The sequence below is a fragment of the Perna viridis genome, chromosome 12 (assembly GCF_037379345.1).
Source record: "Perna viridis isolate PV_CMFRI_1.1 ecotype Kerala chromosome 12, ASM3737934v1, whole genome shotgun sequence".
Taxonomy (NCBI): Eukaryota; Metazoa; Mollusca; class Bivalvia; order Mytilida; family Mytilidae; genus Perna; species Perna viridis.
This window is the reverse complement of record NC_142456.1, coordinates 20,325,898-20,342,892: the sequence shown is the minus strand read 5'-3', so window position 1 is coordinate 20,342,892 and position 16,995 is coordinate 20,325,898. Positions and strand designations below refer to the sequence as shown.

General features: G+C 31.7%; 1 protein-coding gene across 1 annotated transcript in view; it reads right to left on the bottom strand.

Moving 5' to 3' along the window:
- Window positions 1-16,995, bottom strand: part of LOC148601624 (uncharacterized) — a 68,366-nt gene that overhangs the window by 36,802 nt on the left and 14,569 nt on the right. Inside the window, exon 2 of the mRNA XM_088556201.1 lies at window positions 12,455-12,695. The gene's annotated coding sequence lies outside the window, so the exon portion shown is untranslated. The remainder of the gene's footprint in view (window positions 1-12,454; window positions 12,696-16,995) is intronic.

Sequence of the window (16,995 nt, the reverse complement as noted above, 5' to 3'; positions counted from 1 at the left end):
AAACTGGTCCATGCTCCCAGGTTTTAGTGGAGTTGCTCATTTGCTATTGTTACTTTGTTTGTTTGTTGTTTGTTGGGGTTTAACGTCCGAGCAGCAATATTTCAGCTATATTCAGACGATGAACATGAAATTGATGAGGAAATGAACATGAAATGATGATGAAATGAAAAAGGGATGGGACACAAGGACAATGGGGTCGACAAATTTTGATCGCCACTGGAATTAGGGAGAGGTGGGTAGGGTCGGGCAATTTAGCCTCCTGTGGCGGAGCCCTATGGTTCCTACTCCGATAGAATACCACAGTAGGGTTCTTTAACGTGCGAGGAACGTGGCATCTTTCCCAACACGGTGCACCACTATGGTTTGCGGTCAGTATTTCCATATTATAGCCTGACAACCCAACATGTAACACGCCAGGGGTACCCCATTCCACCATCTAGGGCACACATCCCAGTTGCTCAGTGGGCAGAGCGCCCTAGCCCCCGGCTAAGGTTCTGAGCACTATTTAGTCGCCTTTTACGACAAGCTTAGCGCTGCTGCAGGCCTGTTCTTTTAACACCCGGACCTGCACGGGGCTATTGTTACTGTTACTTTGTATGTATGATTTTAGTTACCTCATATTCTTTGTTGTGTATGTCTGTTTTCCATGCCTGGTCTTTGTCCCTGGATTGCATTCTTTTGATTACTGCTATAACCTTGGTTCCTTCTATTACTTTTTAACATTACACACCCGTCAAGTAGAAATATAACGGTCATGCTTTATAACTTATTGAAGAAACCTAACATAATCACTGTGATTTTATTTTCGTTCGAAATGATTGATTGGTTATTGTTTAACGTCCAATGGGAGACACTTCGTGCACATTAGGACAATACAAAACCGACTCAACATCTCGGACTATTACAAAACTTAAAAAACATCATGTGTATTAAGACTTTTTTAAGACAATTAAGACATTGATGCCTTATAACAACTAAGTTCACATCATGGAAGGGTAATAGGTAAAAGAGAGGCAATCGGATAAATATGTGACGATAGCGTAGACAATTCTTAATTCTAGTTGTAATATCGAAACAACCCAAAACCAAATGTTAACTGAAAAGTCAAAATAAAATTAAATGGACGACTGACTCTGAATATCTTCTAAGGAATGATGATGCTTTTTTTGTCCATATCAAATACATTCTACTTTTATACATGTATTCCTGAATTAGCACTTTACAGTGATCAGTTAACATATATTGATTAAAATTCATTTTAAACTGATGTTGCTGCATTTTGTTTTTGCAAATACGATCATTTGACAATAATACTTTAAAGGATTGACATGCTTTGTGATTAAAGTAAAACATTTTGATTTAGTGATTTACATTATGTATACACATGTGTTTCATATGACTAATTTTTTACTTGATATAAAACATTGTTGATACATTCTAGTAAAAAAAACTAAAACAGATTAACATGGTGAAATATCTAAAATTATGTTAATTAGCACAAAAGAGTTTCTATTGCATGATGTATGCTATAAAATTTTAATGCAAAACTTAGCCTTTGTACCGCAAAATGACCAGAGTGTGAATATGCCAGGATCAAAATGATTGCTGACATCATGATACAAATAAAAAAAAATATATTTACTCTTACTTTAAGCCCGAAAAGTTGCATAAATTTGTGATTAAGTATTTCAATAGTCTGACCAAACATGTAAATTTAGGGTTTTTACCAAAAATCTTGTTTTACCGTAAAAGACAAAGCACGATCTCATCTTACAATTTCAACATTTCGAAGACTGTAGGCTCATAATTTTAAATATTACCGAACAGTACAATTTAATCATTATACACAGACAGAAATGCTATGTTCAGTCACTCATTTAAACCAGTAACATAACGTCGAGCAATTGTAGCATTCTTAAATACATTTTTTTTCCCTTGATGAATGTATAATATTTTTTTTAATTTTAATTTTGACAATAGGATAATTAAATTTGTCGGTGAAATAGGCTTTTATTTATTTGTTTTTTATGCTCTTGGCTAAGTTTTGTACACCCGTTAACTAAAAATATAACTTGAACTAAACGGATATGTTTTTTTATCAACATTGTAATATGAAATTTATCGAAATAGATGAACAAACTAAGGGATATGACATGCAAGGAAGTAATTTCTTACTTTTTAAATAGTAATCAAGAGAACCAAGATTCTAGCGGAAATCAAATGAATGCAAACCAGGGATAAAGGCTAGACAAGGGAAATAGATACGAAACAAATATAAATGAGCAACTCCGATTTAATTTAAAATGTGAACATGGACTAGGTGCATCGATGGGGTAAGTGTCCTCCTCTTTTCTGGGTCAACCCCTTCGTTGTTAATAAGAAGTGAAGACAAGGGTAGGATTCAAGGAATTGTGAGATGTGACAAAATCTCACTGATTCAATGGTATGGTATAATATATACATATCTAATTTTAAATCGTAAACTATCACTTATCTTCAATTTTAGTCGGATCATTGTAAGATATACTTCTAACAGTTTAACAGTTCTCTAACTGATTCTTTCTATTAAATACGTTAAGATCAAAAGATAAAAAATCGAAAAAAATTATCCTAGATGAATTAAAACTCTTTGACTCTGACTGAAATTATTCGTATAAATTATACATGATGTAATAGAGAGCAGTAAAACTTAAATAAAATCGGATTAATTTGAATTACTTTCACGACAAAATGCAGATCAACAGGAGGATTTAAATTGAAAACGTTTGGGTTTTTAATGCAGAATGTGTTTGATGTGTTATTCAATAAAAATAGTTTGCTGAATCATACTTCAAAGAGCAATTCTGCATAAGTTATTATGGTCGTGTGTCTTGGGATACATATACCATATATTCAAGTAAACGTACACTAAACATCCTTTAAAAATCAGGTTTAGTAATATAATGTTGACAAAGGGATTATTTCATGTTCTTAAATGCAAAAAAAAAGGAATTGCGGTCATTATATCGGTGTATCTGATCCACACTGTCAGTGTTTAATGGAGTCCGGGTTTCTCACTTGTGTTTGTTCCTGCAGTTAATTTGTCTTATCTTTGATTTCTTGATCTGTTATTTATTCTGAATATTCTGTTCTTTGTTTCTAAGCATTGTAATATTTCTTGTTTAAATGAAGACGAAATTAATAATGTATATAGCTAATATATCCACTTCTTCTTAAGACTTAGTCTCCAAAAGGTAATGTGATGGGAACGTCGATTATGGGTATTCCTGGGCCACATTCTTATGATATGTACTTACTGACAGACGGACAACTCATTGAATCAGCGCATTGCAAGAAAACGATACTTATATATAGAATACCATTATTTCCTGAAAATGAACTGTAAGAAAAACGCCTACATTATTGACGTAATATATATATATAAATAGAGATTTATGTGAAATTCACGTGAAGTCATACATTTTACATGATTTTCGCATGAAACATATCTAACATGAAATTCATGTAAAAAGTTCAAATGAAATTTACATAGATGGTAGAATCAAATTTGCTCAACTATGTTGAAAACCATTTTTCATGTATCGATCAAATCGTGCATTCTTCAAGAATGGTAAACCAGAAGCCAAAAAGTATAATCCAATCAGTACAAAACATTGTTCTGCATACTATATTCAAAATTATTTTTGCGGTTGTTAATTTATGCGAATTCTGTCATATGAACATTTTCGCACGTATTAATTATTGCGGTGTCAAAAAAATGATAAGCATTATAAAGTGTTAAATGTCACAGTATTGCAGGCACATTTGTACATTAATCTGTCCACTGCAAAAATGTAAATTTATATCACCGCAAATAACGTTAACAGCATTGGCATTCAATATACAGGTTGCCTATGAAAAGAGTCGACTCTACTATCTCCCAAACACTATTACTCTTATACGATATATAAAACACATAGAGGCTCTATGTCTGGAAAGTTTTAATCCTGTTAAATTAAAACTCATTAACTCTTATGAATTTATTTCAATTTATTTGAAGAGTGATAACTGGAAACAATAAAAATAAGTACTCAGTAGATTCATTTAGATGGATAACTGTTTCAGTTACTTGATTTTATTTCATGTAGCATGCTTATAATGCGTTCCATTGTGATACAAGGCATTACACTGATGACGAATGATATCATTTTAGCACGTTCCATTTGTTTAAATAAAACAAAAAATGCTAATTTTACATGAGTCATGCTTGTTTGTAATGAAATATACTGGAACCAATCAACCGAAATGGAAGAGGGAGCATTTGTGTGCTATAAGACCTGACTGAACCCACCATTTCTATTGCAATGCATGTACTAAATCAAGACCATTGCTTTGGTTGTCAATTTTCCGGTTTTTATTATGACATTGCGATGGTTATATGACTAATGTTTCAGACTACTGCCTCGAGTATAGCATTTCAGTATTTTGTTATTACTTTTCATAGTTGTCCACTTTCACTTATTAATTACATTTTATATAGAACTGTTCTTGAATAAGAAAGTACTTAGACAAAAAAAAATTGATAAAACTGTTGGTTGGTTTCGTTAAGGATTGACTATACTTCGTATTTTGATAAAGTGAGAACGTTTGTTCAGATAGTTTTGTTCTGCCTCGTGTAAGATCAAAGAGTATATCATCTGATATAATCTCTCCAATCTACATGCATTTAATGCATATATTTATCGGTGTTAATTTCAAAAGTTGTTAAAAGAAATTCAATCGATAAAATATAAACTCAAGATTGTATTGGCATTTAGTGCAACATGCTAAAAAAAATCAACTGGCCAAATAAGGCTGTTTAATTCGTTCAATTCTATGGTCATTTACTGATATGCGAAGAAATACAGTAAAATTATGAAGGCCATTAATATTAATTAAATACAGTGTGATATGTGTAATTGATAATACAAAAACTTGCTATAACCAGAAAAAAAAAAAAAACAAACAAAAAAAAACCAAAAAAAAAAAACCAAAAAAAAAAAACCAAAAAAAAACATGAAGTCAATGGGGTTTCACTATTTAAAAAATAATGACCAGTGAAAATGTCATATTTATATTGAAAAGTAACAAACGCGATTGGGTGTCTTCATGTTTGCCTAAAATATCATTGTTAGCTTTTCCCCTTTGCATTTGCAGCTTGTGTACTTTTAATTTAATCAACAATACAATTTAGTTTCATCTTTAACCATAAATATGTGGTGGCATGTTATTCTAAGCTTAATTCTTTAGAAGTCTATCATAATGCTTAACAAGCATGTATGCATATAAAGTATTTATATTCCACAAATATATTTTCTATTCATATACATTTCGTCTGTTAAAAAAATATTGAGTAATATTTATGACCGTATCGATATGCATAGTAAATATGAAACCAGTGAAATTCAAATAACTAACGTATTGAATTAACGCAGTTGAAAAATGGAATTCTTTAATATTTCTTTTTTTTTTCAATTAGGTACCAATTACTGATTAATGTCATTCATATGCGTGTATACGGAATTCCCGATATAACAAATAGAGTCAGCTTTTGTTTTCACAGTTTATGCTTTGGAAAGTTCAACAAGGCATAAATGATAAAATTGCATTTTAAAATGTAAACCAAAAAAAAAAAAAAAAAAAAAGCAAAAGCCATTTTCCAGCAGAAATGGATGAAACCGTAATAAATAATATAAAAAAAAACAATAACAAACAATCTAAACGACAACTATGATCTCATCAAAGACTAATTGATTGGATGCAATGTTCGAAAAAAGGTTTCCCTTGAATAATAGATAACGCCCAAGGCTGTTGTAGTTGTAGCTCATGTTTTATCTGAATAAACATTGAAACTTAAACAATCTACAAATGACACAAAATTAGGTTCGGCGTTAGATATTATCAAAGGTCGAGGTTTTCTGAGCAAATCGTATCTGCGTCGGCTTATTGTTCGCGATATATCTAGAATTGAAGAGTTTCAACCTCGTTTATACTGTCAGCGCTTTCAGTGTTACTAAAAGAGAATGCAATAATGGCATAGAATTTATTTAGACGGTATATTTGTTCGATGATTTGTCTTAAAAGTTTCAAAAAGACAAATTAAAAGGGGTATTCATATCACCAGATAATTATAACTCGTTATAGATGATCTGAAATGGTTACGTTATCAAGAACAATTCATAATTACAATATTAAGTAATGTTTTTGATTCTCAAGCCAGCACCAATCCATCAACCACCCCATCCCCCAATAAAAAAGCATGGAATCAAAGCTTTTCTCATTTTATTTTTTTGTCATTACAATTTAAGGTTTTATTAAAGAATTTTGTCCTCGTCATGATGTTCTTGTACAAACTTAAGGTTCATCATCGAATTTTGACAAATATTGGCTTCATAACACCATAATTGTCTTACAAGTACAGACAAACGTGCACTTTTGAATCATTTGAAACATGGATGGTTATAAAAAAAAATACAAATTCATTTTCTGCTTAATCTAGTTTGATTTTGTTATGGTATTCCTACCAATTCTCCACATATTACCAAATAATCTAAATTAATTGAGAATAGATAGTGAGATATTTACCACACATAAAAGATGACTTCTGCTCTAATGCTGGTCAATAGAATGATTAAATCTACTTATACACAACGGTTGTTTTAAGGAGGTAGACATGGGGTAAGGGACATAACTCTTGAAATCAGTAATGTGTTTGCAACATATTCAATTTCTACAAATCATATTAAGCTTTCATTTGATATAGAATGAAAGAATAATCAAGTGAACCAAGTTTATAGCGGTAATCAAAAGAAATCAATCCCCCAAGTTACTTTGATGCTTAGATGACAATGGTATAAAATGCTTCACACAAACGTTCCAATGATTTGTAAGACTTATGTCCCTTACCCTAAGTCTACCTCCTTAAACAGTTTAATGAATGCACTATATCAACTGAAACTCAGGTGTATGTTTATTCTGTCAGATTCTTCAGAACTGATTAAAACAGTACTTCATAGGTCAAGTCAGTTTTTGATTTAATTCTACTTAAGATATATTCAGTGAAATTGAGTAATTTGCTAAAGATGAACCTTGAATTGAAATGGCATTTCATAAATGGTATATCTATACAGTTCAACACAAGACAACCAGACTTCTTTAACTTTGTAAATTACATTCCTATTTCAAAAAAAAATGTTCATTGATACACAAAGCGTATAATTCTATAATTCCCTAGAAAACATTGATATTACTTCAATAAAAAAATCGATAGATTGCATCTTTCTTAAAATGGAATGAATGAATGAAAGATATCTTGAGAGTGAAATCGATCCTTGTTTCTGGAAATCAAACGAAATTATATATTCATGTATCTTTTAATACCACATTTCAAGGTATGGTCCAGGGAATTTTGATAAAACTGCTATTGATAGTACAATATTCTGCATTTACGTAGGGGTGTAATGTACTTCAAGCTTGTCTGAGCGAAAGATAATGTGCGTGTTTATTCAAGAATTGCTAATTATTTTATTATACATTTTTATGCATTTAAAACAAGTCTGTCGGAAGCGGGTGGTGGATGAATTATCGTCCTAAGTTACTAACATATTTTAGAGTGTAACAGAACGGGTGAAATTCAAGAAAGTAAATATTTCAATTTGGAGGATTAAAATATCAAAATCATTATTAAGTTCGAGAACTGACCATTGATGATGATTCATTAAATGTTTGTTTTATTAACAACAGACGATAAATTTTGTGTTCACAAATGCAAAAAGACCTCTTTCATATATGAGAGTTTTTACCCTTACAGTAGAAATCCTTATACATGTTGACGTGCTGAATAAATCAGTTGATTGTTGATACAAAGATGTTAAATAATAGCGTTGAAAGATGCAACTATCTTACATTTATTTGATACGCAGCCTAACCCAACACTCCAATCGACCCGATATTTATAGGGACCGGGTGTTAGGCGCATGAACGTATGAACCCCTCGATTAAGGCAAAAAAATCAGTATTGCAAGGATTTGTATGTAAAACCAAAATATATCAAAATGATCTTATATAAACAACATGCTCATAAAATCCCTCAAGTTCTTTCGAACAAACGCAGTCAACGGTTAACAGTTAAATATTGACCAATGTAAATGAAATATTCCCTTTCCGCTACAGTGACAGTTTTCTAGTTCCGTATTAAGGTCAAACATTTAAGTTTCTGACTCTCCTTTACTATGATGGACGTCTTTCCTTCGTTTGGCTTAATTCAATCTGGTTGTATATCAGGTTTGGTTGAAGTGAACGGAATAGCACTTATTATATGTCAGAAGGCTATTCCTCAATGGTATTATTAATAGGTAATTCGATGAAAGGTTTCTAAGAGACTTTTACTGTGTAACTGTACACGATTGACGCGGTAATTAGTGTTTGCATTGTATCGCTACAAGTTTCTTGTTGCCCTTGTCAATATGATTACATGTATCTTTACATGTGCCCATACCTGTATGTCTGTTTTCCATGTCTGGTCTTGGATTACATTTCTTTGATTACTGCTATAACTTTGGTTCCCTTGATTACTCTTACAATAGTAGGTGGTAATTCAGCAAACCTTTCTTTCTTTTTTTTCGCTATTTTAGGAGAGACATTTAACGCAAAAACAAAGCAATCGTGAATGTTTACTTCAAAGAAAAAATACTACAAATGACTTTTGATTCAGAAATCAAAATAATATTTTCCATGGCAAGGACAAAGACTAGACTAGAAAAGAAAAAAAAAAACAAAATAAAACGAGCAATAACCAAAATAATAAGTACAAAGAAACGAGAATAAATGAGCAACCCGGACTCCACTAACAACTGAGGGCGAAGATATGCACCGGTTGGGTCGTCCACCTCTGTAGAATGCCCCGTCGTCGAGTCTTATGATGCAGATGGATACACCATGACGATCCAATATGATTACGTGTATTTACGCTAATATCTGACATGACGAATACTAGAGGTACTAAAGGAATGTAGCCACATATATAAAGAAAGTACTAAACGAATAGTTATTGTTTAATACTTATAATATATAATTTAATATTTGAAAAGGTTAGAAAAATGACCACGAAACCAGGTATTATTTCTTTGTGGAAGGAACATGGTAAAAATCATTCTTGGGTAAAAGTCATGAAGTCTATCAGGAATAAATATTATCTGTCCTGTGCTGTTTTAATAAGTTATTCTAATAGCAATGACGGGTTGACATTCCAACCTTCTTTTTTGTAGGGTTTTGTTCTACAAAAAAGAGGTGAGTACTCATCTACTAAATATAGAATTAAAACAAACAAACAAACAACCGAAAACGAAATTCAAATTTTATTTCGTAGTAATACATTAATATTTTATAGGAAATTGACGCAGATTATTTTAAACAATGAATACATCCAAATTGACAAATACGTTTTCGAATTTTGTGAAATACACATATAGAAAAGATAGTCATGAATTCATTATTACCGTACAACTAAGCCTTCCCAAGTTTTTTTGTCTTTTTTCTGGCGAGAGAATATTAATATATTAACAAAAACTTGAAATATACTTCCGAGACAAGATTTCGTTGACTGTTGCAAAAAAGCCAACGGATACAAAAAGAAAAAAAATGTTATAACCGTGTACCCGTGCATAGTAACGTCACAAATGAATTCCTCAGCACAACGATTGTAAATTCGACAAAACTGGTCGAATGTTACTTTTGTCATAAACTCGTAATTGATACATTCTGTTACAACTGATACATTAAGGCGTCTTTGTAGATATTGTAGGCTCCTTCTTATTCGGGACCATTATATTTATGGCCAGAAGAAACAAGCTCCCGATTGTACATGCTCCCGACTGTACTTGCAGAAACCGAGAGCTCAAAAATAGCATCTTGGCAGCTTCATTATCGTATACTTGGTAAATGCAATTGAGAACCACACAAGTCTTGGAATCATAAGGTTGCTTCGATGATTAAATACAAATCGAACCTAAGCTTTCTCTAAGATCACGATGGTAACAACATGGCCCCTGAATATTTACGAAAATGACATAATCAGATTATCAACACCTGACAATTCGTTTTGGACCATGACAACCCACACTTTGAAAAAAAAACTGACACTTTCGGTCTATACATATTTCAGTCCATGACAATAAGAGAATGTATAAGGAAATAAAAAAACGTATGTCATATTTTACTATTATAACAGTACTATAACAACAATTTTGTTTCTTCGAGAGCGTTTAAGGTTTCACCTTCCTCATATAATTATCAATATATTTTGAATAGTTCATCTAAAGTCTACAACGTTTTATATTTTGTTTTGCAAATGCCAGTTGATTTGAACAGTTCTTAGAAAAAAAGAAACTGTAGTCTTGAAACATAAATGAATTAAGAAATACGATCCATCGGTCAGGGTTCATGCAATGGCTATTAGGCAAATTTGAAATTGATAATGCAAAGATAAAGGATATCTAATCATAACTCTTTTCTTTGTAAATTGTTATTGAATATAAAGGCGTATAATTTTCAAACTCAGGACAAGAAACATTTATAGAGTTTGCTTACGACAAGATGTTTAATAATTTCAAATATAGGTTTTGCTTAGTGACGATTAATCAAGCACAGCTATGTTAATAAAAAAGGGACTTGTTTGTAATCTAAGGATTCAATTTACATTTATTTGTAGCGTGGGTAAACGATAAATATAGGAGAACATCATCCAGCTAGTCAAACAAATTGTTCATCGTCGATCTTTTCTTTCCGATTCGTGCCGAATTGGTATATTGTTTTTATTTCTAGTCCATACATTGTTATGATCTTTATACTCGATGAGTTATTTATATTTCTTTCCTACGTGTGGCCCCCGATATTGTCGCTAGGATAAACTGGTAGATCATGCAAGGGTTGGAAAGTAGGCGGAGCCAAAGTATTGAATACTTTCATTGACCATATATCACCAGTGAATATACAATTAACATATTTGTTTTGCTCAAATTAAACGATTGCAGTTAAAGTTAGAAGCATTCTAAACCTCCCTTGAGTATTAAACAAACAGAGATTTGATATTATCAACCCAAGTTGTAAGTTTAAGAAGTTATAAAATACAATTATATGTCGACAGACGCTTCAGTAATTGCTTTGATTGTAAGTAATAGAAGTAAAACTCGAAGTAAGTTGTTGGATAAGTTATGACGTATATGAAATTGATGTTAAGACAGTGTTTTTATTGTTTGCATTTTTTCTGAATGATTTTTTGTAGTTACATGTACAATTACAATATCATGTACAAAATTAAAGGTGAAATAGTATTGCTGATATTTATGTTTCAGAATTGAAAGGAAAATAATATACATTTCACCTAAAAATTTCAGACAAAATCCTGAAAAGCGAGTAAAGGACCAATCCATATCAAATTCATACACTTTTAATAGTAGAAATGAATCACGATGCAACTTAAAGCCCAACGATCAAACGAAGGTTCCTTAAATAAAAGAAACGATCACAATATTGTCAGGAAGCTATATAAGGCCTAGCGGGCCGAGTGGTCTAGGGCGGAAGACTTTGTGAGGGCGGTGTTGTCATGAATGTCACAGCGGTAAGAGTTCGAGTCCCGTGGAGGGAACGACCAAAAATTTGCATCACAAATCTAACAGTTCTAACATTGTTGGGAATTTGTCAGACCCTTCTATAAGTTTATTTTATCTTCCCAATTTAATCCGATGGAGCAGTGTAGCGAATAGAGTCGTCACATTCTGGGACGTTTATATATATATATATATATATATATATATATATATATCTGCAGATGACTTTGTTCTATTAGATAGATATTTATATATGTCCAATTTTAATCAACCAAATCAAGAACGATATTAACGCATGCTATTTGGAAAATAGCAAAAGTAATCATACACAAATTAACCTACGTGGTCTTATTACATTAAGAACAATAACTCTTTATGTATCAGATTCAGAAAGTAAAGTGACTTTTCTGGGGTTTTGATACATAATTCACTGTTTGTTAGATGCACATGAAGACTGCTAAGGCCATTTTATAATTCAATAATTACAATTAAAAAAATTAAATTTAATATAATAAAAATATAATACGTATCAATTTTGCTGTTTACTAATTTTAGATATTTCCCGTTGGATAGAAAAGCACGAAAAACAGTATCCGCAAAATTAATTTGTCACAATATCATCAGATTTATCTTACCTTTCTTTCAGCCGAATGAATATGGAATAATACTTACATATGATATATAATAAAGTGTTGAATATATTTCAATTAACTTAAGACAGAAGTCTAGGCAAGTTAAAACATTAACTTTGAATATTGTCATACCCATAAACGATAAGAGAAAAACCCAATTGTTTTCACATCTATAAATACAATAAAACATATACTCACATGTATAGCATATAAAATATAATCACATTTCAATTAACTGGAACAGAAGACATGTTTTCACATCGAACTCTTAATGACATCTGTTAGAGTTTGTCCATTTCATTTATACTCTGCCAAAGGAACTGCGACAATTTGATTGAACAGCTTGCAGCGCTGGTCTGTATGCGACAGGCGAAAATTACTGTGGTTGACAACGGGTTCGTCTGTTCCTCTTTTATAAATAGTCGTCTGCTTTATGATACTGCCAATATAAACTGAGACCCGCTAACAAGAAATACAAAATCCATACAAAGTATGGATAAAATAATCACCTTTATAGTATGAATGTGTAGAAATAACGAACATAGGTAACGTAAGTAGCTGTCTTTGTAAGAATCATGCAAAATCTAAAAAATGTGATACACCCCCAAAAAAGGCTGCACGTTTTTATTTTTGTAATTATGTTGTTTATGTGTATATATTATGAAATATGTAATTATTCATTCAAATCTGCCTGCTCTTAGGAGATAAACAACATGGAAAATCCAATAGATTCTATTGGATTTGAGTGTCATTTACAGAGTTATCTCCCTCAATTTTGAAATCTATAGCGCATTCTATATAATTTTCATCTCCTTTTAAAAACACGGGTTATATGAAAAACTGATTGTTTTTTTCCTGTTTACTATGGCAATTCAAACAAAATATCAAAAATAAAAAAAACATGTAGGCTTTTAACCCATGAATCACATTTTGCATGATTCTTACTGGAGTGATACTTACGTCTTTTGAAAGAAACGTGATAAGATAATGCACATAGATTTTACAAATTATTTTTTGATGGTTCTCTCGATATTAGAGATACAAACAAGATACACATATTTTCTTCTTTACCTCGGTACTACAGAAAGGCAACCTAACATAATTAAAGACGCATTCATGTTAATATGATTAAAAGTTAAGAGTTTATGTGTTCCAATTCATCAAAAATCATTTACATTCCGTAGACAATGCAAAATTGCATTATTGTAGTGGAAACAGACTTTGAAATTGATGGGTCTCTTTTGACAAATTTGTTTAAATTGTATGGTCTAAATCGAATCTTCAATTTCCTATACGTGAATTGATCTGCTGATCTAAATTTTAATGTTTTAAGAGCAACAACAAACAATCAAACATAACAAAACATTCAGGGTATGTCAGTCTTATCATGTGACCCCGTGATTTCACGAGAATGGGTCCTAGTCTACCATTCAAAAGCATGGAGATAAGTAATTTAGAGAGCGTTGAGTTCAGTGTTATAGGCAAAACATTTCTACATGATAAAGGTATTTAGAAAAAAATAAAATAGAAGATTTTGCATTGTTCTACATCGTTTCGAGTACCCGGAAGAAAACGAATAAATGCAGACCGGTCTCCGGTTTTCAAAACGTTCTACGTCGGAAATTTCGGTAAAGAAAAGGAAATCAGAACGAGACTTAAATACCCTAAAAAAAATTCACAACATAAGGTTAATGAATCGCGTCAGATCAATTGTATTAAGTCACGAAGGCGCAAACTGATAACAAATTCAAAATACAGATTCGTACAAGTACCTTATATTCACTGACACATAAACATTACAAGACACAATAGTACATGCTAAGAGTGTTAGACTTTCAAATTATATCTGTCAACCGGATCCTCCTAGCTCCATTGAATGATGCACTTGTTTTAGCCAATGATACATCTCCGCCAGCACTGCATCATTTATTTTTTTTTTTAAATATTTCAGGATAGTTTAGTTATATATATATATATATATATATACATACCTTACGATTCAATATATTATGACAACATGACGATAATTTCTAAATTTAAAATAGGTGTGTTTTCTTTATTTTAGCAAAGTATCTTTTATTTCTGAAAAGCTGCTTGTAAGCAAAATAAACATGTTATGATACAAAATACAAAGGTAAAGTAATGGCTATTAAAAAGAAAACATTGATTGATACTTTATTATTATTACTATGAAAAAGACAAAATCTATTCTAAGTTTGCTGGCAAACAGAACGCATAGACATCACGATCATACAAGGAATAAGAAATAATTATAAGATCCAGGAACAGCTGCATTTATGATATAAGATTTTTTATTAAATACACGCAGATTTAATCAGTTCGTGACCGGTAGTTTGCATCGAAACATTAATACTTAGACAAATACAGGTTTAACAATAGTTGAACAGATCAAAATCACTAGAATTCTGACTTACGAAAGTTTAACTTCGGTGACAACATACGGAAAACAACAATATACCCCACTAACAGTTGTGGGTTCATCAAGGAGGGGGTCCGTGGATTTTTTCCCCTCCTTCCCTGTTTTGTAAATATTGCATAGAAGTCGGGTAAACAAGAGTAAATGTTAGCTTCAAGCCAATGTTCTTGGACATTTCTAGCACCCCTTTTCATAATCTCTTGATTCGCCCCTGGTTCACTTGTTTTCAAACGACCAATCACTTCGATGATTTGTTCTCTTTTAAATAAACAACCTCACCGACAGTTGGTAGCATGTAAAATATACTAAAATACTTCATGCTATTTGGTACTTTTAAGTTCCAATTCCACTTTAACTTTTTTGTACAGATATGAATGGTTCTTACATAGTAGAATTATCGATTTGTTCAATAGTGCCACAATGTTTTCCTTCTTGGTAAAAAAGATATTGAAAAAAAAAATAATAATAAAAAACAGTGAGATTGTGAAAATTTTAACTTGACACTTTAGTTTCTTATTAGTTTGGCCGCTTATATACGCATATCACTGCTAATTCAACTTTTCCGGTGAAAATTGATGAATTAAGTTAGCTAAATTTCTATTTCGACTTAAAAGTTATCAATAAAATCAACTAATGCCGAAGCAACGCAGTTCCAATTGAACGAGGGCAAAGTTTGATTGAAATTCATTATTATGAATTATTATTTTGAAAAAAAATGTCCATTAATCAAATCTCCAGACCTCTGGTAATTTTGTAAATCAAGGTACATCTGTAACGATTTGAATCATTTAAAGACAATAAATACTTTCCTGATTACGTAAATTATATAACCAAATAAGATATGTAGACAGTACAACTAATGGCAACTGTCGAGTAATGGTCCATTTTCAAAGTGTACTCAACGGTACCAAAATTCTAGCGGAAATCAAAAGAATGTAATCCTGGGACAAAGATCAGACAGTGAAAACAGATAAACACAACAAAGAACATTAAATTACCAAAATAATACACACGAAGTAACCAAAGTAAAGAGTAACTCGAACTCCACTAAAAAACTGGTAGCATGGAAAATGTGCATCGGTATGTTAAGCGTCCTCTACTTTTCTAGAAACACCCACCGAGTTGGTAATAAAAAGTCAAGTCCAGGGTAGACTAAAGAATAAATGAAAACTATCATACGTTGAACAAATCATTTCTCATGGTGCAGAGATGGATATATTATAACGATCAAAGACGAACAATCTTTAGTACAGCGTTTTGGTACAAAATCCAAAGAAATATATTTTAATATGCCAAAAAACGTATAGAAGCCTGGAAATCCGTCCAAAATACACCAAACAGGACAAAAATAAAGATAACTTAATGAAAACTTTTCATTTTTTATATTTGGTTAGCTGTTATAACCTGTTCCCTGTTTATATCAAGCAACTCGAACTCTACTTAAAACTGGGAGTATGGGCCATGCGCACCGGTAGGGTAAGCGTCCTCTGCTTTTCTAGAAACACCCGCCGAGTTGATCATAAAAAGTCAAGTCCGGGGTAGACAAACGAGGAAAGGAAAACTATGACCCGTTGAATAAATCAGTTTTCATGGTGCTGATGAATACACTATAACGATCCACTGACGACCATAAAACTTCTGTAGTGATGACTTCAATCTTGTAGCAACATAACCCTGTTCCAGAAGCCTATTTGTTAGAGTTCTAGCGCGATACAAAATGTCTGCATAGTTTCGGCAAGCTCTGGCATAACGTATGAATTGTGATATGAATACTCCATACGCAGGAGCCGAAGGGATGTTGCCACAGATAAAAGGAAAGTTGACAATTCTGAATGAAATTAAACCACCATTAATTCACTTGGAAATACCAGTTGCAAGTAATTAGTAACTAATTTTATTTTCCAGTTTATTCGTGACTTTGCAGGTTAATGTAATATTTATTATTCCATTTCAAATTAATGATTATGAGTACTTTTTACACGAAATAACACAAAACAAATCTTGTAATTTTGAATAACCTTGTTTTTCATGTCAGATATTTTAGAAAATTCATGTTTTTAATTTAATTTTATTCAAATATATTTATATTTGGAAAATGCAATTTTTGAATTGATTAAGATAATAAATCATTAATGGATGTGTTTTTGATGCATTAATGATCCAATGGTTTAAAGGCTGATGAAAGATACAGGACAAGCCTCCTGTGATAGCAATGAAAGGTTTTAAAGTCCACAGAAAGGAATATTTTAAGAACACTAAACGTAATTAAAAAAACCCCTATACTTATCATTCTTAATACCTA